We start from the raw sequence: 24712 nt of genomic DNA, 5'->3' as shown, positions 1-24712 counted from the left end.
TAAAAGACTTGATACCAGCAATTATTCTAGAATGCGCACTACTTGATTCCTGCCAATTTTTAAATAAATTTTATCTGTAACGGCGTTGTATCAACTGCTAGTTTATTTAGCGTCGTTGGAATTGGTGATAGCGAGATTGCATTTGGCGGAATGAGGCCAAGAATTCTCCCAACAATAACATTCGCCTTACTATTGGGTAAAATGTCTGAGATAACCCATTGTGGTACCGTATTTACGCGTGTATAAGGCGCACCCCCAGGTTTAAGACAATAATTCATTCATTCATAGTGTTCTGCCCAAGGACAGATCTTCCACTACAAACCTAGTATTCTCCAGTCTTTCCTATTTACTGCCTTCCTCTTTGTCTCCTCATATGATCCATATATCTTAATGTCGTCTATCATCTGATATCTTCTTCTGCCCCGAACTCTTCTCCAGTTCATCATTTCTTTCAGTGCATCCTTCAGAAGGCAGTTACTTCTCAACCAGTGACCCAGCCAATTCCTTTTTCTCTTTCTGATCAGTTTCAGCATTATTCTTTCTTCACCCTCTCCTTCCAACACAGCTTCATTTCCTATTCTGCCTGTCCTCTTCACACGCTCCATCCTTCTCCATATCCACATTTAAAATGCTTCTAGTCGCTTCTCAACACTTCGTTGTAATGTCAATGTTTCTGCCTCATACAATACTACACTCCACACAAAGCACTTCACTAGTCTCTTGGGGAAAAATTATTTTCTTATATTCTTGCAGACATACCAGTAAACACATTGATACATTTTGCAACATTGTAAATTTTTTAGATCCTGTCGCTCACATACAGTACTGTAATGGTATCGTGCAGAACAGTTAGGGATTGCAGGCAGAGCTGTGTGGTAGTATTCATTGTTCATTACGGACGGTGTCTGCTAAGAGTGAATGAAAGTGAAAGTAGCAGAATGGGTAAAGTTAGAGCATGTTGTATGCGAAATTCAAACTAAAAGTAGTGCGTTATGCACAAGAGAATGGGAATGGGGTTGCAGGGAGAAAATTTGATGTTAATGATGTTAATTCGCCGATGGATTGAAGCAAAAGATGCCTTCGAGAAAACATCTAATAACCGACAATTTTCATGTTACCTAGGTATGTAAAATTGAGTATAATGTTATTTGAAGTAGGCCTACAGCATGTTTTAATTATCTCGAGTATAGGACGTATTCCAATATTGAATCAATAATTTAGTCAAAATAGTGCGTCTTATACATGCGTAAATATGGTGATCAGCCCACGGGGGAACCCAGCACACGCTCCGGATCAGCAAACGCATTGTCGACCGTGCTGATTACCTGGTTGGGTTTTTTCCGAGGTTTTTCCCAACCATAAGACAAATTTCATGTAACCTATGGCGAATCCTCAGCCTCATCTCGTTATCACAAATTCCATCGACGCCAAATAACCGAGTAGTTGATACAACGTCGTTAAATAACCAAAAACATCCTCTCCCTTTGAGATTGCATCGACCATGATCTTGAGCTCACTATTTATTATTTAAGCAATAATGTTTTGTCTGTTTTTACTATACGTACATAGATGCCTATGCAGTTATCGCGATTGGTTTCATTTCCTTTCTTGAAAAGGGTTAACAATATAACTTCAGTTAGCATTTCGTTCATTCATTAGTCCGTACTCGAGTAAGAATAAATTATGCACTTCACCGCTACCATATGTGAACATGGCACACAAGTAGCGGTTGGGACAATAGCCTATAGGAAATTGAGGTAAAGAGAGAAACTCTGTTACTGTTGAAAAGAAAAAATATCCCCATCAGCAATTGAACCCATGACTCCATGTTTGGTCAGTACACAAGCCTAACAACGAAAGGAGGGTAGCGGAAGAGGGGGCTGATGAGAGGGGAGGGGAAGAGAACATTTGCCTCAATGATTAACTTAAATTTTTACAGGAACAAAATAGGCACACTGTCCGAGGCAGGCCGCCCGCTTTGGTCGATGATAACATTTGAGAGATGATAACGCGTGTGTGATTGATTTGCTCCATGCCAGTGGAAATAAATTCAATCAGGAGAAAATTTTTGTTCCTCACGCGCGTTGAATCTCTCTTCCCACAGCCATCACCCTTGGGAAATTCAGTGAAAATGCAAATCCAATTTCCCAACACAGAGTATATGTAGTCGGACCTTTTTAAGAACACGCATGTCAAACCTCTACATTTGTCGGTTACAGTTCAGACTCCAGCCCATCATTCTTTCATTCGGAGTCCTTACATTTTTCTGCAGACGACGAGGCGTTCGTCCATTTTTTTTTTTGCTGTTTCTGTAACAGTTGGACCACCTGTTCTTCGTTTTATATTGAATACGCCATTTTTCTTCATGATATGCTCTGTATAATGAGAAAATAGACTTTTAATAATGCTGCAGAATAAAACACAAAGGTGTCTTGGTTCCGTTACTGTTGAACAATTATGTAATTTTATATACCTACACCATGTCCAGCTTAAAACGCCAATAAAAGAAATCGTTAAAACTGAAAATGTATACTACATACAGTGGTGTATAATTTTATTTATGGTTATCACCTTAACGTGTTAATTGTGAACTAAGTTTATAAACCTAGTTGACTAGTTTCAGCTTAGTAGGAGCCATCTTCAGAACTAGTGAGGTCCTTGAGTCTTCCGTCTCTTCATTTGTTTTGCTGGGGGTGCTCTTGTGTTATGTAGTGTGGAGTCAAATAATGTGTGTGTTCCGAAATTCAGTGTCTGTTGAGGATTTGTTGTGGGTGTGTTTTTGTGTGTTTGTATATTTCGTATTGTTCTAGTGCAAGCCTGGATGCTCAATTAAGTCATACAAATTCCCCTTAACTCCTCACCGGTCTAGTCGTCTTAGCCGAGGAAGGTGGAGTTGTATTAACGTGGATTTAAAGGTATTCAGGTGTTTAAACATGTATGGTCTTACTAATAAAAACTCTATATACAGACGTTTAACTGTCTTATACTTATACAATGAGTAGCTCGTTTATAAATCGTATGTTAATTCCTTACTGATAATCACTACATACGTCGTGTGTAACAGTATAACTGTAGAGCGCTCTGGTGTGCTGTGTTAAGTATCGATAGTAAAACTGGCTCTGATCGATTACCACACTATATTTTGGTCAAAGAGTACAAGCTACAGCAATATTATTCTAATTATTCTGTGCTCTTTGGTTTGTTCTTCTGTGGTTACAAGGCAACCATCATCATAAAGTGACAGTCGATACGAACAGCTGTTACTGGAGCGGCCATTTTTTCTCTATGTACAACGCTTAAACAAGGGGTTTCGTGTACGTAACTACTGCAAAGCAATTCCCATTGTATAGTTACAGACTGTTTATACCTCCATCGCTTAGGCATGGTTTATTAGTAACATTTTCTCTCTCAACTCTGCATAAGTCTCGTATAAAAACTATACATGGTTTATTAGTAAGGCCGTTGATCTGCATTTAGGCTAATATATTAACTGGAAAAACATTGAACATTGATATTATGTCTCACAAATTTGTTTTACTCGGATGTTTTCATTCTAATAGATTTTTAAATAGGAATGAGTGCAATATATTCCACAATAAATTCTTAAACTTTGGTTAGCGATGTGTTCTTACGGGTCAAATATCCGCATAAATTGTATTTATTAACTCCAATAATTAGTATAATCGTACGAAGAGTTTCAAACCAGACAAGACTAATTCATATGAAATAATTTCGGAAATATTCAAGGTTTAAGTTAACTACTAACTTTTAAATCCATAAGCTGCCAAATTTTATATGGGAGTTGCAGCCTTCAGGAATCAAGGAAACGGTCATTCATGTTGACCGCAATGTGGATGAAAATAAGGTATGATTAAGAGGAGAAACTTAATTTTTGTGATATTGTAAGATAGTCTGTCTGGCTTGAGACGCTTCATAGAATCGAGAAGGTCTCATTTCCGAGTAAACGCGTTATATGTGAACATTAGCTTGAAATATGTTGAATTCAATCCTACTCTTGTTTGGAAAAATGAAGTTTACTGAGTTGTGCATTAACCCTCCTGCTACCAAGGTTTATTACAACTTACTAAATCCAAGGAGGGTAATACAATTACTCCCATCAAAATCATACATCAGTCTTTGTTAAGCATTTGAAATATTTCACAATTGATGTATTATTGACTGTAGATCTCCAGAAAATGTAAAAATGTAAGATAATCATCCTATTTTTTTAAATACAGGGTGGTTCAAAAGTTCCGTTCCATATTGTTGAAAACGTACACCAAAATTAAAGAACTTTATATAATATGTTACTGGTGAGGCTATATGATAAGACACTGGTATACAGTAAATTTAAACTTGTCTTCCATTCATTTCAAGATAAACTCCTTGAAGCTATACAGTATAGTTTTGACATGATGGAAAAACAGGTACAAGCTATGAATGTCATAGTACTATAACACAAATTGGAAATCTTTTCAGTTATTTGTTGAAATTTAAATATTGTAATAAAATCTGTACAACCATGAACATCTCCAAAACATTGGGTTTTAATAAAATGAAATTATAAAAAGCCAAAAAAAATTCTAAAAATAAATAATTAATAAATAAAAATATAGCCTAAATCTTACTTACTTACTTACTTACTTACTTACTGGCTTTTAAGGAACCCGGAGGTTCATTGCCGCCCTCACATAAGCCTGCCATTGGTCCCTATCCTGAGCAAGATTAATCCAATCTTTATAATCATATCCCACCTCCCTCAAATCCATTTTAATATTGTCTTCCCATCTACGTCTCGGCCTCCCCAAAGGTCTTTTCCCCTCTGGCCTCCCAACTAACACTCTATATGCATTTCTGGTTTGCCCATACGTCCTACATGCCCTGCACGTCTCTAACGTCTGGATTTAATGTTCCTAATTATGTCAGGTGAAGGATACAATGCGTGCAGCTTTGCGTTGTGTAAATTTATCCATTCTCCTGTAACTTCATCCCTTTTAGCCCCAAATATTTTCCTAAGAACCTTATTCTCAAAAACCCTCAATCTCTATTCCCCTCTCAAAGTGAGAGTCCAAGTTTCACAGCCATACAGAACAACCGGTAATATAGCTGTTTTATAAATTCTAACTTTCAGATTTTTTTGACAGCAGACTAGATGATAAAAGCTTCTCAACCGAATAATAACAGGCATTTCCCATATTTATTCTGCGTTTAATTTCCTCCCGAGCGTCATTTACATTTGTTACTGTTGCTCCAAGATATTTGAATTTTTCCACCTCTTCGAAGGATAAATCTCCAACTTTTATAGTTCCATTTCGTACAATATTCTGGTCACGAGACATAATCATATACTTTGCCTTGTCGGGATTTACTTCCAACCCTATCTCTTTACTTGCTTCAAGTAGAATTTCCGTGTTTTCCCTAATCGTTCGTGGATTTTCTCCTAACATATTGACGTCATCCACATAGACAAGAAGCTGATGTAATCCGTTCAATTCTAAACCCTCCGTGTTATCCTGAACTTTCCTAATAGCATATTCTAGAGCGAAGTTAAAAAGTAAAGCATCTCCCTGCTTTAGCCGAAATCTAATAAGACAAATTTTGGTTTTGTTGAAATTCAAATATTCGAACACCACCCATAGCTACTATAATGGATATCTCGAAAAAAAGGCTTCACTAATAGTTATTTCTAACAAAATCAATTTTAGAATAACGGTACCATAACACACAAGACTAATAAATAAAAAAAGTGAAACCAATGGTCATTATAATATAACAATATAAATAACACGAAAGAAAATAATTTGGAACCAAACAAACTCGGCTATGATGAAAATTAGGCTACAGAATGAATTTAATATCCTGGAATTTTCATGACACAGACTACCAAGCGGGGTAACGAGATCACCCCACATGAATAAAACGTGTTACTACTTAAAGTAGATGAATTACTTATGTTATTCTTGTTTCAAAATGTTAGTAGACATGAAACGGACAAATATATTGAATTTCAAAAATAAATCTGGAGAACAATTGAAACAATATTAAAAAATCATCAGTGGGGTAATCCTATTACCACCCTTGGTAACGGGGGGGGGGAATAAACTATGATGTTACACAAAATACGAATAGTCTATGCAGTACATCCAATTTCGTGAGCAGGTACATTGTTTTACTGGTATTGATTTTTCGTATCATCTTGTTCACTTGGTATTCAATTCAATGACCTCTCTACAGTCGGAATATATTGCACGGAATACAAATGGCTCCGAAATCTTAAACCAGTCCCGTCAGACCAACACGTGTTGTTTATTATGTAGCCTGTGTTGATTCATAAGTTCAGCGTTATGACATGCTACGATCCTCGTACAGAACGGAATGATACCTTTTTCATTATTTTATTTATTGAATCGGTGAAGTAAATAAAATATCTTCGGTATTTTGTTTCTTTGTTTTGTTTGTCTTCATATAAAATCTATTGAACAAACTTTGGTGGCTGATTAAAAGAAATCTACTTACTTTTACGATGTACAGTAGTGGCAAAAAAAACCCGGACCGACCCTTGTAGCTGATTCAGAGCCTTGTTCACTCCAGAGCACGATAGACTGGTAACTAAGACTTTCGTGGTTCGAATCCTGCCTGGGAAGGAAACTTCTTTTTTGTTTCTTATTCAAATTTATTCCCAATACTTTTCGATTGCTGGTAAAATTCATGTTCTGGGAATAAGTTAATTAAGTAGTAAATATAGCAGCAATCGAAAAGTATTGGGAATAAATTTGAATAAGGAACAAAAAAAAGTTTCCTTCCCTGGCAGGATTCGAACCACGAAAGTCTTAGTTACCAGTCTATCGTGCTCTGGCGTGAACAAGGCTCTGAAATCAGTTACAAGGATCGGTCCGGTTTTTTTGCCACTGCTGTACTTTGTGTGAGAACTTAAAACATTCTTAATTCCAATAAAATATGTTTAAGAATTTTCTACAAGGTTTACAGCTTAAGAGCTGTTCACAATACACAATAATAACATTTAACTTGCTCATCACATTAATTTTAATAGCAGTTGAGAAGCTGGCAACATAACGCTCTCTTATCGGGAAAGCAGGTTAAAGTAAGAGTTGTAGTTACATTATGTCTTCAACGCACCAGCAGTGCTAATATGTGTGAATTGAAGGCCATTGCTCTGATGTGTAAAACCGCGTTTATTAATTTTAATGATAAAAATAATGAAGAACGAACGAGGTGGCTCAGTGGTGAAACATTGTATTTCCATTCAGGATATCCGGTGAATGTTTTAGACTCACATTGAATGTAGGGTAATTGGGATACATGTTGTAAAAACTTCTGTTTTCTCTGACAAAATTAGAAAATTCATGACTTAGCTTGAATTTGTCCCGCGCCGTGGCCGTGGAATTCTGCCTAGGACTCGCGTTACGGAATGCGCGCTGGTTCGAGTCCTCATGGGGGAAGAAATTTTCTCATGAAATTTTGGCCAATGTATGGGACCGGTGCCCACCCAGCATCGTGATGCACTAGATAGCGATACCCGGTTACGAAAGCCAGCTATAGCGGCTGGGGGGATCATCGTGATAACCACACGATATCTCCATTCTGATTGGATGATCGTCCACCTATGCTTCGGCATGTGGACGTGAGGTCAGCAGCCGGCTGGTCTGTCATGGTCCTTGATGGGCTGTAGTGCCTCGGATTATTATTTTTTAGTTTGAATTCCAACTCTAATCCAAACATCTGTTGCAGTTGATGAAATTAATATAGGCTAAGTGAAAGGAATAAAATACGTGTCGGTTGAATTTTCGTTCCGTTTAATATTCCAGCAGATATTCGTGGCGATTGGATGGCTGTAAGAGAAGTGAGTGTGTTATCGCCGTTGTGACAAAAGACGGAAAGAAAGTTCTCTTAGTGAATTATAATATCGTAAGCACTTCAAGACTCATTTTTACTGCAGAATACCTTCATGCGTCGAAAGTACCAAAAACGTACAAATTGTTGAACAGAGTATCAAGACGAAGTTATAATACATTTGTGAACATATGATATTCCAGAGATATTAGATTTGTAAGTGCTTACGATATACCATTCAAATCAGCAACGTAGGCAAAAACTGCAGTGAATAAGAAATTTGATCACTATGGGCTAAGAAAGAAATATTCTTCCAGCAATAATATTAGGCTCCGAAGTTCACTGGCGCTTCAACTGCTCAAGAGTGTGTTATTTGGGCGTACTTCATTTACTTACTTTAATGTGTAATTAAAATTTTAGCTATTTCGTATGTGGCTTTATTTCCATTCTTTGCACGCGTGTTAGACAGTAACTGCTATTATTGCGTGTCTTACTATTGTAACAAAATATATAGGGGAGAGTCGGGTAGTATCGGACAGTGCCTTTCTTTCATCTACCACCATATGGTAGTACCTGAATGACATGGTTACGTTTCTCTATGCGACATCACAGAAACGTAACCATGTCATTCAGGTACTATCATCGTGTGGTAGATGAAAGAAACTCACTGTCCGATATTACCCGATGTCCGATACTACCCGACTCTCCCCTACTCCTGAGAACTTTTAAATGATAACTTTGAAAATCATGAGATTGTAAGAACTGAAGAAGGAACGATAACTAGAAAGAAATTAAGATAACACTGAAGATAGTTGAAAAGAGGAGAAAAAGAAAGAAGAAAAGGTAAAGGGAGGCGCAAAAAAAAAAGAGAGTAAGGAAGAAAAACTAGAGTATCCCCGGTACATTTTTTAAGCAGTGAATTTTCATTTGACCCCGTTGGTTCTTAATGACAAAATTATTGAATGAGTTAATGCAATTAACATTTTAGGTTGTCATATTTCATAAATAGATGAAATAAATTATATAAGCCAAAGCTTAGAAGACTTCAATTACAATTGTGGCTCTATCAAAAGAACTAACGGACCAAAAACGAGGCTGGATACAGAAGTAAAATTTGATAAAGTCATGCCTTAAAACGAGCTGCCTCCATGGAAGTTAAGTACGGATATGAGAAGAAAGTTACAGAAATAGAATTCAGGCAGTTGATATGCGCATTCTGAGATCGATAATTGGAGTTAACAGAAGAGCGCAACTTACAAATAATACCATCATTCTCCTTCATGGATTAGGCATCACTATCTGTAGCAGTCTACATATATCTGTCTTGTCATGTCAGCATTTTATCAGTCGACGAATATCTCTTCTGCCGTTTGGTTTATAATTTTCTTAAATAAAATGACCGTCGGTTTCATTCTTTGAACATGGGTAAGGCGTATCCTCTTTCTTCTGTTTTCTTTAATTTTGTTTTTCAGATTATACTATATTCCCAATTATCCTCTGATAGCCTATCTTCGTTTATTTTATGGTCAGTTTTCTTATAACATGCAACTCTTCTTAAAAACTTAATTTCTTCCACTTCAAATCTATTTTTATTTATCTTTTGGCATTGTCCATGTTTCACTTTCATATAATAATTTTGGCACTGGCATTATTTTATCAAATTTAAATATTATATCTTTTCTCATTTTAATTTTGTAGAGATTTTCTTATAATTCCATTTAAATTGAAGTGATATTAATAAGACAACAAATAAACGCCTGAAGCTTAGAAGATCAAATAATGGAATATATATATTCTAGAAACCAATGTGAGATCATATACGCGTACAACGCATGTTTAGCCATGAATATCCCAAGTAAATACTTAAATGTAGCGCAACAAGAAAAAGAAATATACGAACAGTAAAAGAGATGAACACAACTGTGTTAAGAAGTCGCAACGTATTGTAGGCCTAAACCCCTGAAGAATAAAGTCCTAGTGTTAGTGGTAGTGGTAGTTGTTTATAGTTGCAGTAGTGATGGTAATAGTAGTAGTAGTAGTAGTAGTAGTAGTAGTAGTAGTAGTAGTAGTAGTAGTAGTAGTTGTAGTTATTTTTAGTTGTGGTGGTGGTAGTGGTAGTTGATTTTATTTGTGGTGGTGGTAGTGGTAGTTGATTTTATTTGTGGTGGTGGTAGTGGTAGTTGATTTTAGTTGTAGTAGTGGTGGTAATAGTAGTATTAATAGTTGTTTTTAGTTGTAATGGTGGTAATAGTAGTAGTTATTTTTAGTTGCAGTAGTGGTGGTAATAGTAATAATAGTTATTTTTAGTTGCAGTAGTGGTGGTAATAGTAGTAATAGTTATTTTTAGTTGTAGTAGTGGTGGTAATAGTAGTAGTAGTTATTTTTAGTTGTAGTAGTGGTGGTAATAGTAGTAGTAGTTATTTTTAGTTGTAGTAGTGGTGGTAATAGTAGTAGTAGTTATTTTTAGTTGTAGTAGTGGTGGTAATAGTAGTAGTAGTTATTTTTAGTTGTAGTAGTGGTGGTAATAGTAGTAGTAGTTATTTTTAGTTGTAGTAGTGGTGGTAAATAGTAGTAGTAGTTATTTTAGTTGTAGTAGTGGTGGTAATAGTAGTAGTTATTTTTAGTTGTAGTAGTGGTGGTAATAGTAGTAGTAGTAGTAGTAGTAGTTATTTTTAGTTGTAGTAGTGGTGGTAATAGTAGTAGTAGTTATTTTTAGTTGTAGTAGTGGTGGTAATAGTAGTAGTAGTTATTTTTAGTTGTAGTAGTGATGGTAATAGTAGTAGTAGTTATTTTTAGTTGTAGTAGTGGTGGTAATAGTAGTAGTAGTTATTTTTAGTTGTAGTAGTGGTGGTAATAGTAGTAGTAGTTATTTTTAGTTGTAGTAGTGATGGTAATAGTAGTTGTTTTAGTAGTAGTAGTTGTTATTTTAGTAGTGGTAGTAGTACGAGTAGTAGTAGTAGTAGTAGTAGTAGTAGTAGTAGTAGTAGTAGTAGCAAGTTCCTCAGTAGTAGTTGTTTTAGTTGTAGTTGTACTACTAGTTGTAGTTGTGCTATTAGTGGTGGTAGTGTTGGTGGTAGACATATTTGTACGCCAATTGTTTGTGTATTCGCCATATTTCTTTTACGAACACAATAAACAGATTAATTTGAGTGTGTATGACTACGTAGACATTGTAACATATCTTTGAACTCCCATCTTGATATATTTTTAAGACAGTGGCATAGTAGTCGATTGCAGTTGAGGTAATAAGGTTGGTAAAGTGGCACTCATTTCCGCAGCGCTTCTAAAGAAAAAACTTCTCCGTTCGCGAAGGAAAGAAAGTGAAGGAGACAACAGAAATAAACGTGTGACTAGAAATGTAGCTCCGGGCTGAAACATCCACACAGAAAGGCACAAGGAGAGAAAGAGAAATTATATAGAGGAATGATGTTCTGCGAAGACTTCTTGATATTTTTAACACGGCATTTCCCATGCCTGCAGTACAAAAGCGAAGGAAGCAGTGCTCCGAGCGGCTGAGAAGGGAAGCATTTTTTTTTTTCACCGTTCTCCATCTATCCACCGAACGAACGTTTTGGAATCCAGCTCCAAGGCCTGCAAAATTAATTGAGTAATAATCCAGCTTCCTTTGCTACAGCCACTGTCAACTTGTCGGCCATTTCTATTGCTCCAGTGCTGATGAAAGAGCCGCAATCGTGGACGCAGGTTAGGTGCGCTCAGGGTATGCGACAGCGCCATGAAATATGTTTCCTATAGAAGGAAGACGTTTCTACTGTAGATGCTTCAATTAAATAAGGTTGAGATCTGGGACGCTTGGCTGCATGCAGGTGTGCGCATAGCGACATTTTACGTCTATTGGAACTCCAGTCATGTATTTTTAACCTAATTCCTTTTAAAACGTGTGATAGTATAAAACTACTGTAAATCCTTATTCTTTTGCGACATTTTAAACCATCAGAACTTCCTGTCCATTTCTCCAACAAAGTTAAAGTTCAAAGTACGCCAGATTCTGTGATATTTATTCTGAATTCTGATGTTCTGTTTTGGACTCAGTAACGCCGAATTATCAACAGTAAAATCATTAGAGGTTTTAATTTATGTAGAGAAAATCAAAACTCGAGTGAGATTTAATTTACTGTTACACAATTAGAAGAAAGTAGATAAGGATTGTAGGAAATAACATAGGCCTACTCTAATACAATAAAATAGGTATTAATGACTTACTAAAATTCTATTTGACTAATGTTAGCTTCACCAAAACGTTTGAATAGAACTGCCATTTTCAGTCGACTGTCTATGGGGTAAACAAATGACGATCGCAAAGCATGTTTTATAGTACCGTAAAGAATTTGCGGTTTGAAATGTTGGCAAACAAACAAACAAATGCTAGGGAAGTGATAAAATAAATAAATGCTAGGAAAGTGATAAAATTGTAGCGATAAACAGCCACGATTAGTTGAAACACGTCCTTTCGTACCGTTTTATTGGTCAAAAAGTAGTACCGTCTCCCACACGATCAGAGAGATTTACAGTATGAGAGAGTCTATGAAGTGTTGGTCTGAAGACATACGGATCAAAATAAGACAAAGAAAGTAAGAACTGTACTCTTACAATCTGTACTTTAAAAAGTAGGAAAGAGAAATGGCCACTGGTCTAGCTCAGTTTGGTAGGTGGGTTTGTCTGCTGATCAGGAGCTGCGCTCAGGCGTGAGTTCGATTCTCATTTGGTGTGATTACCTGGTTTAGTTTTTTCTAACAGTGAAGTGAATGTTAGGTGAACCCATAGCCTCGGGCTCATCTCTCCAAATACCACCTCGCAGTCAGAAATTGCATCGACGCTAAATAACCTAGTAGGTCTATAGTTGTATTGTATTGTATTGTATTTATTAACACTCCATGGTAAAAATACATTACTTCATAGTTAGAATATGGAACAAGACAAAAAACTTAATACTACTATAAAGTCTTAATTTATAGTCACAGTCTAGTTGAAATATATACAGAAGAGGTTTACAATATAGTCCACTAGTACAACACAAAGTTTTAGTATCAATTTCATGAAGCGTTGTTGAATGGCATGAATCCACCTAGAGAGAAGAAGACGTGAGAAATTAGGTACTTCTTTAATTTGGCCCTAAATAATCTTATGCTTTTTATATCACTAGGGATGCTTTTTATATCACTAGGGAGGCTATCAAAAATTTGTACTGCCATATAGACTAACGCACTCCCTTTTGATAGCACGATAGACTTGCTGATGGAGTATGAAAGTCATTTTTTGACGTGTATTTATGTTATGAACTGTTGAAGTAGTTACAAAGTTTTCACGATGACATACGAGGAAGATTAATTATTAAAAAATATACTGACAAGCCATGGACATTATTTGTAATTTTTTTAAATAGTCCCACACGATACCCTAGATTTGGGACCTACTATTATTCTAATTACTCTTTTTTGTAGTTGGAATATACTGTTACTATCTGTGGAATTTCCTCAGAGTATTATTCCAAAACTCATTACCGAGTGGAAGTATTCAAAGTATGTTGATACAGCGTCCTTAAGTAATCGACTGAAATAAAGGAAATAGAAATATAACCTTGTGAAATTCTTTTTCATCGACATATATATGTGGTGCATGTAAATCATAGACTAAGATATAACACTGAAACAAAATATCAATCTATTGTTATGTAGAATGTTGCAAATAACATGCATTATTAGTAGACAGTGGATGCGGGCTGACTTAAGGAAAAGTGAAGTTGTTTCGTATCGGAGTATGCCTATATGGCACGTGCCGCGCCGTCCGTCTTTTGTGAACCTGGCCAGTACAGCAGCGTACATAACGAAGGAACCCCGGTCCACATTGCAACGCAATGTGTGCAGTTGTGTTATCCTGCTCAAGTATTTAGTACGAGTTGAATAGTTTAGTGCTGATTCATTCATAATGTCGAAATCAAAACGTTAAATTCGCTCAGAGATACGAAATGTAATTAAGAAGTATGAGAGTGACATTTTATGTATTAACGAAGACAATATCGTGTGTAATGTACGTAAAATTTAAATAAAAACCAGAACAATTCAGGCTATAGAGAAACATTGCAACAGTACAACGCACAGGAAATGCGTTGAAATGAAATCTGAAGAACCATCATCATCATCATCATCATCATCATCATCATCATTTAGTTGTGCGGGTCTAAACGACACGTGCAACATTATGCTCAGTACAAATATTCCTCTAAAGAAATTGAGTTATCCCCATTTGGTTTCTTCCGAGGTTTTCCCCAGCCGTGGTACTGAAGCCGGATGGTCTATGGCGAGTCCTTGGCATCAACCCCTTTGATTTGATTACCCCCCTTTGATTTGATTACCTGGTTGGGTTTTTCCGAGGTTTCCCCCACCAAAAGGCAAATGCCGGGTAATATTTTGGCGAATCCTCGGACCTCATCTCATCTCACTACATCTCGCCAAAATGTAAAAAAAAAAGTAAAAAATTGCACAAAATTGTAAAAATTGTAGAAAATTACTAAATTGTAAAACTATAAAAAATTGTAAAAATTGTAATTGTAATATTGTAAAATGTCGACTTGTTCCACATCTTAAAGCTTCATTGCTCATGTAAGATCTATGGAATAAAATAAATGAATGAATGAATTAGAGGTTTTCTTCAGAAATGCTCTCGATACAAAAACTGTCTAAGCGATAGGCGAAGACGATTCAGCTTCGACAACTTACGAGAATATATCGTCGTTTACTGCAACGCTGGTAATTGCATCAATGATGACGAGGACTGAACCTTGCAAGGTATGTACTGCAGTACGTTATTTTTCTTTTCCTTCTGACTTTACGGAGATACAGTAGCATGTTGACGTCGTCTGTTTACGTTTAAAACCTGTTGAGCCAATGGTCTAAATGAAAAAAAAACGTAACATATAGTAAATGTGTACCTATATTCAACGATAAGTCATCCCGTATCCACTGTCTAATTATTAGTATAAATCTGAGTTTTATTTATAAACTAGTTGTGGAATTTCGTTATTTTACATTATTTACTCATAATTTTTCTTATATTTCTAAATAATTGTAACTAGAAATAAAATAGATTAAATAAGAAATGAAAGCTTAGAACATGTTACAAAATATTACTTCCTAATATTTAATTTAAGGTGGTAATTATTCAATGACACTTCGAGCATTACTACGACACATAACAAACAGATATCATTAATACATCATAATGCCATTACTGCTATCACTACAACTACGTAAAATCATAAATATCTTTGTCATCTCCACATTCATCATTGTTATCCGTGGCACTAATATCACTTCAATCAGCATCGTATCCATCACGCAAATACAAGACAGGGAATACAAATACTACGTCCTTAAATAAAATACAGTATTTCCACGTTAATCGAAAAGAAAAGACTCGACTACAAAGAGTATCTAAACAAATGACCTCTGAAGGATTTGCCTATACGATGGGTAAGATAATGATTTACAAAAGAATCCTTCCAGGACGTAGAGTGTTGGGATTTTGATGAAGTTTAAATATTAAATTTTGTCTTTACAAACAGTTTGGCTCGCTCGTGTATATCTTTAACTTTAATGTGAGCGCCAATATTTCATTCTTTTCATATTGTTCCAGGCATAGCAACATAACATCGTTGTCAATTCAGTATCTGTTATTTAATAAAACACTACTTTCAAAGTACTAGGGAAAATAACTTTGATATAAATTTCAATTTCCTTTTGTGGGAGGTTTTATGTGAAGTAATTTTTTATTTTATTTGAATAAAAACTACCGCCATGAAATTTTAGAAAAGGAAGTTCAAAACATACAACTGCTCACTTTCTGTATTTTTTTCCTTTGCTATATAGCTACTCTGTTACGAAGTATATCACTATAGTGATAGTGGAGTTTAAAACTGTGTTTCTATGGGCTATTGCTTGTGGTTCTCAACGACTCTTCGTAGACATATTGTAAAATAAAATTAATGTGACCAAGACGACATATCCTTTCACATAACGGGTTAGGCGTTATGCAACAGTTCAGCAGCCATATCTTATTAGAATATTATTTTTTTTTAATTTATTCCGAACTAAATTCACGTGAAATTCCATTTCGTGCATTACATATCAAAGTCATTCATTGAATCCTGAAAATATAATGTTTAAAAATATATAGTGACGCTTGTGGCGGACAATGTCGTAATTGTTTTTTTTTTCTCGAGGCTCTTCAGTTTTCCCGTATTAGGTTTCTGCATCATTTCGTCAAAATTTCGACATCATTCAGTAGCATTTCTCGAACGCCGGCTGACGACGCATGGAAGGGGCTGGTCTAGGGACGATTGGAATTCCCTATTCGAAACCTGGGTACGCAGTGAACCTTAGTGTAGCAGCCGATGTTGGTTTGGGAGTGTACCTAGCTTGAGAGTTAAGCCTGGTTCACAATAAACCGGGAACGGAAACGACAACGAGAACTAGAACGATAATAATGTTAAAATAAATGTATTTAAATGTGAGCATTCACAATTAGATGTTAGTTTGGGAGTGTGCCTAGCTTGAGAGTTAAGCCTTGTCCACAATAAACCGAGAACGGGAACGACAACGAGAACTAGAACGGAAATAATGTTAAAATAAATGAATTTAAATGTGAGCATTCACAATTAGATGTTAGTTTGAGAGTGTGCCTAGCTTGAGAGTTAAGCCTTGTCCACAATAAACCGAGAACGGAAACGACAACGAGAACTAGAACGGAAATAATGTTAAAATAAATGTATTTAAATGTGAGCTTTCACAATTAGATGTTGGTTTGGGAGTGTGCCTAGCTTGAGAGTTAAGCCTGGTTCACAATAAACCGGGAACGGAAACGACAACGAGAACTAGAACGGAAATAATGTCAAAATAAATGTATTTAAATGTGAGCATTCACAATTAGATGTTGATTTGGAAGTGTGCCTAGCTTGAGAGTTAAGCCTGGTTCACAATAAATCGGGAACGGAAACGACAACGAGAACTAGAACGGAAATAATGTTAAAATAAATGTATTTAAATGTGAGCATTCACAATTAGATGTTGATTTGGAAGTGTGCCTAGCTTGAGAATTAAGCCTGGTTCACAATAAACCGGGAACGCAAACGACAACGAGAACTAGAACAGAAATAATGTTGAAATAAATGTATTTAAATGTGAGCATTCACAATTAGATGTTGGTTTGGGAGTGTGCCTAGCTTGAGAGTTAAGCCTTGTTCACAATAAAACGGAAAAGAAAACGATAACTAGAACGGAAGTAATGTTAAAATAAATGTATTTAAATGTGAGAATTCACAATTAACTATTGTGAATGCTCACATTTAAATACATTTATTTTAACATTATTTCCGTTCTCGTTGTGGTTTCCATTCTCGGTTTGTTGTGAACCAGCCTTTAGGGCAATAGATTACAACACCTTTGAAGAAGTACATGGTCTCTCCGTCACTGGCAGTACACGGCGCATAGATATAATAGCTTTCAAGGAATCTACAAGATCTGGATTCATAATTGATCCCACTGTGCGTTTCGAAACGCATGAGGAACAGCCAGCAGATGTGGATAAGGAAAAAAAGAATATCTACAATCCTACCATTTCATATTACCTCCAAAAGTACCAGCTAGAAGAGCTTGAAGTAATTGGACTTCTGGTTGGAGCAAGAGGTACCGCTACTCTCTTCATGAAAGATGTGTTTAAGAGGCTTGGAATACCTACATCTATTATTCCAATTGCAACTTTAGCTGCATTGAAAGGATCAATTGCTCTCCTGAAGCATCACCTGTATTCGAAATGAAACCAAGTTCCTTAGCATTCTTTACTCTTTTGTAACACTTACCTCTCTAAAACTAGGTATATTTTCACTAATCTCAAAATGTATTTGCAGCTATGTACTTGTAGGAGTTTCATTGTCAAAACAAAATTAATGGTTCATTGAACTTGTAAATATTTATATAGTTAAGTACTCTTTGTCCCTTGTGGCAGCTCACGAATAGTGAGAAGATTTTCTAAATTAATATTAAGTGAAACAGTAGTTCCCACCAACCGAAATTCCATTCAAGCAATACTAGTGTACTGAAGGAAAGAAAATTGCTGTTTATACGACCTTCGAAACGCATTACATGTTTTTAAAATCAATTTTAAAGGTGAAAGAAAAGATGAAAACAAACTGTGTACCGGTATCACTTAGAAATTCTCTTGATTTTCCCTCGTTGAGAGAACATCCACAGTTTAGTTTGAGGTGCGACTGGGTCAGAATGAAGAAGACGTTGTCAAGGTGACGAAATAAATTGAATGCGTTGTGCAGAGCAAAGTGAAGACAGACCGGCCGTCGTCGGACTCGCAGCTGGAGGGATCATTAAGAATGGAACACGTCAGCGGGACAGCGCCGCCTCGTGTTGTTTTTGTTGTTGTGAACAGACATCGTCATATCTTTTCTCTTGATCCAGAAAACTTTTCCGCAAAAGTTCCACCCTATTTATCATTGAATATACTAGGAACAAACGACCCAACTGCGAAAGGAGGATTCTTCATCCCACTCATTGCCAACACATTACATCGCATTACTTGTTTTATTGACTGTAGCAGGAGTAATCACTTGGCAACTTTCTGATACGGCGCCCAATGTGTAGGTTTGTACTTGAAGTATCCTTCATTTGCTTTCTTTTTCGCCGTATATATCTTCTAAAATTTTCAAGCGTTTATACCTCGATAAATCCACGAAGTCTAGACGAGTAAGCGTGATATATTTCTTTGTGTCTTGCTCTTGAAGTACAAGCGTTAAACTTTCCTACAAGTGAATACACTGAATGCAGTAAATAAAAAAGTTACTTTTATGAGAGTCTTGAACAGTAAGTAGGGCTTAGAAGTAGTACAGTCTTCTCCGCATGACATACGTCTGAAAATTCCAACTTGAAACGTTTATGCTCGCGGATCAAATGGAGAAAACGATACGGAAGGTTCAACATCTGACGTCACTTTTTGGCAGCGGAAATGAGTTACGCCACACTATCTATAACAATTGGGCGAGTCCATTTAGGCAAGAGCAGTGTGGGAATAAACAGAATAAACCTTTTTTTGTGGTTCTTAAGAATTAATAAATTTAACTAACCTATTTCTCTTAACATACAGCCATACTAATGGACCTCCAACAAAGCAATTCATATGAAAGACAGTAATTCCATTGTATAGTCTGGATCGGCTTTCTTAATATCCTAAGTGTGAAACCTAACCATTTTCCCCCATTACTACATATGCTAGTGGATTACGGTGATTTTCTAATTTGAAGGTTGAATTTTCTTTTGCCAACTTCGTTTCGAATTTCGATACTGAGAAATACTACGATACAACTCTGCAATGCTTGGGAAAAGTGGCATAAGTCAATTTGTAAAAAAATATTTATTAGTTTATTGCTAACTTACGGAACATCTGATCGCCTGGGAAAAGAGACATAAGTATTTCTTCCATTAGATAATTCATACAGAAAAAAAAATCAAATTGACATTAACCAGTGTGAAGACAGTTTTTTCCTTGTAATGTAAAATTAACATTTTTGACTTTGTGCCACTTTTCCCGAGCACTGCAGAACTGGTAGTGATTTTCGTTATGTTGGTACCAGGAACAGCTGTTGTCGGTAGTGCAAATTCTAAAAATTCGAATTGTTCTTGATTTTTGAGTCGATTACTGGAAGCTAGTGAAATTCGAACATATTAATAATGAATTAATATCAGTATTATATTAATACATAACAGTTATTGTGTGTGTTGCGTTGCGTTGTGGTTACAGTTCAATATTATAGTCAGATAAGTGTAAATACAGTAAATATAAAATTTGGTGTGATACATGCACTTGAGTGATAGATAGAAAATGCGCACGGAGAAAGCAAATTATAACTAGAACAGCAAAATTATTAGGAGTAAGTATTCTTAAGCATACATTTCAAAGTGACATTTAGTTTTCTGAGTTTGTACTAATCATATCACGCGATCAAATAAAATGTATTTTTAGGTTATGTCTTGTGAATCGTAAACTGATTAGTCAAAACAATTAATTTTATTTTGTCAGGCAAAATACATTTTAATATTAGATCATATTAATCTACTAATTTCCAGCATAATGTGAAAGAGGTCCGGAAGGAAAATATAGGCCTACTCTTTCACAAATTATTGAACCATTTAGAAAACACCTCCCAACATAAAGATGAGCTCTAGTAAAGAAGTAAATAAGCAAGACATCGTTATTGTTAATACATTATTATTATTATTATTATTATTATTATTATTATTATTATTATTATTAATTTTTTTCTCTTGGAATGACAACAGAAAAGTACATAAGGGTAAACTTTAATGCAATTTGAAGAAGAGGCATCCAGCAAGATCTCACTAAGTTGACTTCTTGCCAGGAAGCCTGAGTTGAATCCCGAAGAGACACCATCCTATAAGATGTGTGATAGACAAAGAAGCTGTAGGACACAATTTTCCATGATTTTAAGGTTTTCTCTGTCTCTCTCATGCCACGTCACCATTGCTTCACCATCACTACATCAAATAATCCCTCAGTAGGTTTTGTATTTAAATTTAATGTTGAACAAAGAATTGCTCTTAAAATTTATTGAAATTGCTAGTACTAGAAAATGTATCTTAATGAGACAACTTAACATGAGCTAGCGCCCCTTCTGTTTGCGTGTTTCAGGAAGAGAGAATTGAAACAACTGTTGAAAGTTAAGTGAAGCCGCTTAGCGCCTCATGCCTGCTTACCCTTAGCATGTTCACTCAGAACTACAATGCGTGTCGGCTGTAGCTCGCTAAGGTCACGGGATTGAGTCCCAAGGTTCTCACTTTCTCACACAACTACTCATTATTATAATGTAATAATTATTGACTTAATAATCTCTCTCCTGTAAGCTTGAAGTGTCTTAATTATTGCTTCTGCTTTTCAACCTCGAGAAGCGCAAATATGCCTACACTTCGTCCGACAGGAAGCTCGGCATGCATCAAGCATAATGACCGGTTTGTGATTGTATCCTCCATAAAAAAGACACGTCATATAGATGAGTGCTCATAATAATTACTGCTGTAAATTCCTTTTCTCTTTCACGCACGCGAATTCATTTCAGTTGATGTGTTACGAACAGAGGTAGGAAGTTGGTACCGAAACTGTTAAGTTGTGTGAGTTTGGACTATATCTCTACCGAATAAAAAATATTAGCGCTGCTTTCAATGCCAGTGAACCAGAACAACAAACATAAACAGTCGGTGGTAACCAAACTTGTGCTCCAATCGTCCACTGCCTTAGAAAAAGAAAAGAATAAACTAATAATAAAAAAACAATAATTTGTAATTATAAACATTGTAACTTCTAGTTTAAAATAATTTACCCAGTCGACCAGGTTGGCGAGTTGGTATAGCGCTGACCTTCTATTCCCAAGGTTGCGGGTTCGATCCCGGGCCAGGTCGATGACATTTAAGTGTGCTTAAATGCGACAGGCTCATGTCAGTAGATTTACTGGCATGTAAAAGAACTCCTGCGGGACAAAATTCCGGCACATCCGGCGACGCTGATATAACCTCTGCAGTTGCGAGCGTCGTTAAATAAAACATAACATATTTTTTAATTTACCCATACATACATAAAAATAACATTCAAAGAGTACAATAATTATGATTCTAGCCTCATCATAACGAATAACAACGAACATTTTCTTTTAATATCAGGAGAAATACTCATTTTATGTTCATAAAAAAAAAACAATATTTTTACTCTGAAAATATTCGATCTACGTCACAGGACGTTACTGGAACAAATCTAAAATATGATACAGTATTTCTTACGAATCTAGTAGTGTATCTGGTATGTGGGACATAATATTAAAAACCCATTAATGTTTTCAAGAAAATTTTTCATTTCTGTTGTAATGGCAGCTAGGAAGTTCGTATCGTAATTCTGATGTTGAATTAACTTGGACTGTAACGCAACTGAATGCATAGTAGCACAGATCTGCAAACAAACCAATATTGACGGCTGGTAAATAAACTTTTCTTTCAACCAGCAATTAACAAAGAATAATCCGGAAAAAAATAAACGTGTTACACACTCCTGTTTGCATAATTATTAATAGCAGATTAGTTTACTCTTTTGGAATCATGCATAATATTAATATTACGTAAACAATACAATAATAAAAGAATAGCTCTGTTTGTTCAAAACCTATACTATTAATATAAGAATAATATTGGCTGGCTTTTAAGAAACCCGGAGGTTCATTGCCGCCCTCACATAAGCCCGCCATTGGTCCCTATCCTGAGCAAGATTAATCCATTCTCTATCATCATATCCCACCTCCCTCAAATCCATTTTAATATTATCTTCCCATCTACGTCTCGAAAACCAATAAGCAAGGGTTGCTTGGATGTTGTCGATCTGTATTTTATTCTCTCTTTCATCCTCCTTGCAAGAGAAAGTTTGTTTCTGGTCGTTGCTGCCTCCCGGATTCTCCGTGGACTCCGCTAAATTGTTAATACATCTGATTGGTCGCTCCGCGTCCCGGTCTCCAGGGAGTACAACATTATCGCATCAGGGGCCACACTGCTTTTAAAACGGCGGGGACATGCAAATCCTTTAAATCCGCCACTCCATGATGTCGCCACTGTCTAATGATAAATTACTGACGTCACTCAGCTACCCCTACAACATCCGACAGGGTGTGTTTTTATTTCATGTGATCCGGCGCTTTGTAGGCGTCGCGACTTCGAAACCGACGCATTCTATTAGTAATTCGAAATGTTAACGTCACTTTTAACAAGAAGTCACCCTGACATGAAATTTTTAATATGGCAAGTAACTTGTAATTATGAGGGCAATGATAATATTAATTATGTATGTGTATACTTATTGTCATCAAAATTATGTACAATTTGTTTATCATTCGTTAATGGTGGTTCTGTTACATTTCACGTAGAACTGCGTCTTTCTCCTCTTTGGTTATGGAATGCATATTTCTTAACAAAGATTAGGTTTTCATAAGGTGGCAGTTAGAGATAACAAGAGAAATAAATAATTGGGAGTGATAATTTGGGAATTGTCCTTCACATAAAAATGTAACTTCTCCTTTGTTCTCCTTATTTTCCCTTCTTCTACTTGTCTTCCCCTTCGATTGCTTATCTTCTCATTGTTATTCATTTTCTATGCTCTCCCGTTCCCATTCTCTTTGTATTCCTCTTGTTATCCTTGTCGTTCACTCTTTCTCCTTGTCTTACCCTTGTTACCGTATGTTCTTCTTGCTCTATTTGTATTTTCCTTGCTCCCCTTGTGGTCCCCTTGTTCTCTGTATTCTCCTTGTTGTGCACGTGTTGCCCTTGTTCTCCTTGTGTTCCACTTGTTCTCCTCCTTTTCTCCTTGTGTTCCCCTTCTCCTTGTGTTCCCCTTGTTCTCTTGTTCTCCTTATGTTCCTCTTGTCCTTCCCTTGTTCTCCTTGTGTTCCCCTTGTTTTCTTTGTGTTCCCCTTGTTCTCTTGTTCTCCTTATGTTCCTCTTGTCCTTCCCTTGTTCTCCTTGTGTTCCCCTTGTTTTCCTTGTGTTCCCCTTGTTCTCTTGTTCTCCTTATGTTCCTCTTGTCCTTCCCTTGTTCTCCCTGTGTTCCCCTTGTTTTCCTTGTGTTCCCCTTGTTCTCTTGTTCTCCTATGTTCCTCTTGTCCTTCCCTTGTTCTCCTTGTGTTCCCCTTGTTTTCCTTGTGTTCCCCTTGTTCTCCTTGTGTTCCCCTTGTTCTCTTGTTCTCCTCATGTTCCTCTTGTCCTTCCCTTGTTTTCCTTGTATTCCCCTTGTTCTCTTGTTCTCCTCTTGTGTTTCCCTTGTTCTCCTTGTGTTCCCCTTTTTCTAATTGTGCTCCCCTTGTTCTCCTTGTGTTCTGTTGTGTTCCCCGTGTTCTCCCCTTTTTCCCCTTCTTCTCGTTTCCCTTGTTAACCCCTTGTTCTCCTTGTGTTCCTTTTGTTCTCTTTATGTTCCCCTTATTCTCCTTGTGTTTCCCTTGTTCTTGTGGTCCCCTTGTTACCGTATGTTCTTCTTGCTCTACTTGTATTTTCCTTGCTCCCCTTGTGGTCCCCTTGTTCTTTGTATTCTCCTTGTTGTGCATGTGTTCCCCTTGTTCCCCTTGTGTTCCCCTTGTTCTCCCCTCGTTCTTCTTGTGTTCTCCTTGTTCTCCCCTTATTCTTCTTGTGTTCCCCTTGTTCTCCTTGTGTTCCCTTTGTTCTCCTTATGTTCCCTTTATTCTCCTTGTGTTTCCTTTGTTCTCCTTGTGTTCCCTTTGTTCTCTTTATGTTCCCCTTATTTTCCTTGTGATCCCCTTGTTCTCCTTGTGTTCCCCTTGTTCTCTTGTTCTCCTTGTGCTCCTCTTGTCCTTCCCTTGTTCTCCTTGTGTTCCCTTTGTTCTCTTTATGTTCCCCTTGTTTTCCTTGTGATCCCCTTGTTCTCCTTGTGTTCCCCTTGTTCTCTTGTTCTCCTTGTGCTCCTCTTGTCCTTCCCTTGTTCCCCTTGTTATCCCCTTGTTCTCCTTGTGTTCCCTTTGTTCTCTTTATGTTCCCCTTATTCTCCTTGTGTTTCCCTTGATCTCCTTGTGTTTCCCTTGGTCTCCTTGTGTCCCCCTTGTTCACCCTGTGTTACCATGTTCTCCTTGTGCTCCCCTTGTTCTCCTTGTGTTCCCCGTGTTCTCCCCTTGTTCCCCTCGTTCTCCTTGTGTTCCCCTTGTTATCCCCTTGTTCTCCTTGTGTTTCTTTGTTCTCCTTATGTTCCCCTTATTCTCCTTGTGTTTCCCTTGTTCTCCTTGTGTTTCCTT

Source organism: Periplaneta americana, chromosome 16 (assembly GCF_040183065.1).
Source record: "Periplaneta americana isolate PAMFEO1 chromosome 16, P.americana_PAMFEO1_priV1, whole genome shotgun sequence".
Lineage (NCBI taxonomy): Eukaryota > Metazoa > Arthropoda > Insecta > Blattodea > Blattidae > Periplaneta > Periplaneta americana.
Note: the sequence above shows the minus strand (reverse complement) of the source record.